This window comes from Opisthorchis viverrini, assembly GCF_000715545.1.
Source record: "Opisthorchis viverrini unplaced genomic scaffold opera_v5_211, whole genome shotgun sequence".
In the NCBI taxonomy this organism is placed as follows: Eukaryota; Metazoa; Platyhelminthes; class Trematoda; order Opisthorchiida; family Opisthorchiidae; genus Opisthorchis; species Opisthorchis viverrini.
The window spans coordinates 398,442-401,790 of record NW_008751861.1 but is presented as its reverse complement, the minus strand read 5'-3'; positions in this window follow the sequence as shown (position 1 = coordinate 401,790).

Sequence of the window (3,349 nt, the reverse complement as noted above, 5' to 3'; positions counted from 1 at the left end):
TCACCAGAAAACATGGACACGTGGTGCAAGTGATTTTTAAATGATCTATCCAGAAGGTCGAGGACAGTAATTTTATCATACACTGAACATTTCCATACAGATATTTGAACTCAAATGAGTATCACATATTTTGAAACACTGCTTATGTCACTTACGATTTTCTAGCATAAGGATTTCATCTGGAAAGAAGTGAACATAACGGGTAGTTTTGATGTAGAAAATTCTACTGTTTACTGATTCTGATGTTGATAAAACCAAAATTCCCGTATGAGGGTAAAATACCTTCAAGGTCGTCAGAATCGCCATCTGGATAAAAAAATTGAAGTAAGATATTGACAATCTTTACAAAAAATTATGTAGACAAAAAGTAGGCGAATCGTAACTTTTTCAATCAACTAGAAAAGGTTCTGAACGGACTGAGAAGTCATCGCTTCAGAAGGGCTTGGTAAAAATTACCGATTATTTACCAAGTCCTTCTGAAATCGTAACCTTACATGATGTGTTCCAGCTGGTCATAACACTGTCCAGCGCAACGCGCAAGAATTTAAATCATACCTTAAGATCTCAATCCAGAGTGGTTGCTTTTTCACATTATTTTAAGTGTAAGTTGGCATATGAAAACAGCAGACTTCTTCAAGCAGACTGCTGTAAGTAATAAAATCCTAAGCAATTCAAGATGATCAAATATACCAAGAGTGAACTGAGTCTTTTTATGTATGACAAAATGCACTTACTTTTTCTGACGTATGCAATCTCTGAAATGGTTGAAACACTTGATATCAATCAGCGGATATATTCTGTATCAGTGCGTTAGCAAATTGAGTAGCAATAGATTAGTTTGCCGCAAAAAAAGTTTCTGACTGACGCAGTTTCCAGCTACCTTGCCACACTGATTCGTATATGGAGGTTGCTTGGCAACCTCTGATTTGCTTTTATTGGTATCCCGATTTCCGCTGGAGGAACGTGCTCCGTTTGGTCAGCGGAATAATTTTCTGGCACACAACACATTTAATTTGAGGCAAAGCACGGATGCTGATTTATGGATGATTCCGCCTTAAAACTGGTCGTGGTATGGGACAGACCCTAGTAGCTGAAAAATAGTTGTCCTCAAGCAGTTAGAAGAAATACATCTAAACTGCTAATGCTGTGAATAGTCCGAAAAAGAACTAGAGTGGGGCAATAATTCAAACGGAAATTAATATTTTTGTATTTCTTCTTTTAGCCGACCTGAGATAAGGTTCCTAAGGTTTATTAATAGCTTCTTTAATCAACGAGTACCGCTCATAGTTAAAAGTTTTGCGTTTGATGTTTAACTATGAGCTATCGCCTTTTGTGATTTTTTCCACACGTACGTTTTTTCATTAGGTGCTGAATTCAAAAACAGTTTAGTGATTAAATCTAAACGGTCTCAGGTTGAAACGATGAAATCTATGTACACAAGAAATCTAAGAGAAAAAGGCTGTTGTGCTGTAATTGCTAGCTTGAATGTTTCCAACTTTAGTAATTTTATTATCAGCGTCAACAGCTTACATTTCAACATTTTTGCCAGTGTTTGGACTTTTTTGTGATATGAAACCTAATGTGGTTAGGCACTGCAAGAACCGATGGCTTTCACTCAACCTTCACTATGTGTGTGACTTATAAAGCAGAACTCTGAATGCATACTTGTTGATTTACGAGGTGGGCAAATTTAAGTGCGACACATTCTAAGCATCTGATAGACGCCGTGACAACCATAGGAAATTGAAGCTCATTCGGTTGTAATGCATCTGTCACTTACAAGTACCCTAATGTTCTTGGGATTAGGTAACACATTCGTTAGCGCATTATTATAGTGCTAACATCTTGACTAAGAAAATATGTACAAGAAACCGCTCAATTATTAATATTTAGGAATCGGTATGCTCGAATACTAAACAGGTAGTATACACACATGCACAATTTGTATTGTCTTCAACGTCTTGGTGAATAAACTATTCCACTACTGTTTGTGAGTTAGCAGGTGTCAGTTGAATCCAAATAGCTGCGCTGTAACATTGCTCACGACCGAGATAAATAAAAGGGTTTTGGGCATGAACATTTGTTGATTGTGGTTTATGGTTGACATCATTAAAAGCGGTGGCATATTGAGTGAGTAAGTGGTCTCGACTTGGTGGCTTTCAGCGTAGGTCTACTAACCTCAGGTCACAAGTTCGAGAAGAAAATACATCTGATGTACTACAACTACATCAGTTTAGCCTAGTTTTGTTACTCTTGATCCTTACCGTCAGATTAGATGCCAGTGTTGGCCTATGCTATGAGCGTGCAGTTACTGAAACACAGTACAGTCACCCACAATCTTTAGGTGGGCCGTTTTAAGCTAGAGTCCCCAAAGTGTAAATTGAGAGAGAAAGTGAAAAACTTTATTTCTTACCATGCAAGCCCTTGGCAAGTGTAACACGTTTACGGTCTGTTTGAAATTAGTTATCTGAATAAAATACTCCCTCTATTTGATATTAACCCATAGCTAGAACAAGATTTTTGGAATGCCTCTGGAATTCCCGCATATTATATGCATTTTAGATGCACCGTTTACTCACTAGAGAATTTAGACCAGTCTAGAAACGCGTGACATATTGACTACTAAAAGGAGAATGATACTAACCAATCCAAGTATTTTTCAATAAATAAAAACGAAATGCAACTAAAAATACAAAGTTGTCTCTACGTAAATGTCTTCGCAAATTGTACAAAATATGATGATTTTTAGTAGCTGTTTTTGAATCTGCAGATACTACAGCTTTTGGCGTTACAATAAAAATTTAGTAGAATCTCTCGAGAAGCAATGATGTGAGGACTAATTTCATGAAGTTTACTTATACTTTGCAGTTTTGTTCATTCAGTCTTTCATTAGGAGCGCAGAATTTGCCAGTTTATGATTATGGGCGCAGCTTACCTCGGAGAATCATCGGGGGTACTAGCGGAAACAAGAGTATGGTTGTTTATGATGCGTAGAATGATAGGACAACACAATGCGGTACTATACCAAAAACTGTTTCCTCAGGCGTCATCAGCATAAATGTTCCATAATTTTAAGCCGGTTGTAGTAAATATGCATTCGCTACAGCGTTTTCCACGACCGCAGTCTGTAAAATGTACTATTCTTTAATTGGTCAGTTAAGTTCAAAACCTTCGAACTGGTCTTTTGATTGTAACAAATTTTCGTTTCACAGGAATCCTTTTCGTGGTTCAAGCTTTGTTGGATTTTTCTAAAACCACCCCACGGTTTTGAGCGTTATTTTGGTGAATGTGCACGTGATGATGTTCCAGACTGAGTGCTTATGAGTGTTTCATTGCTATCCGGGATTAA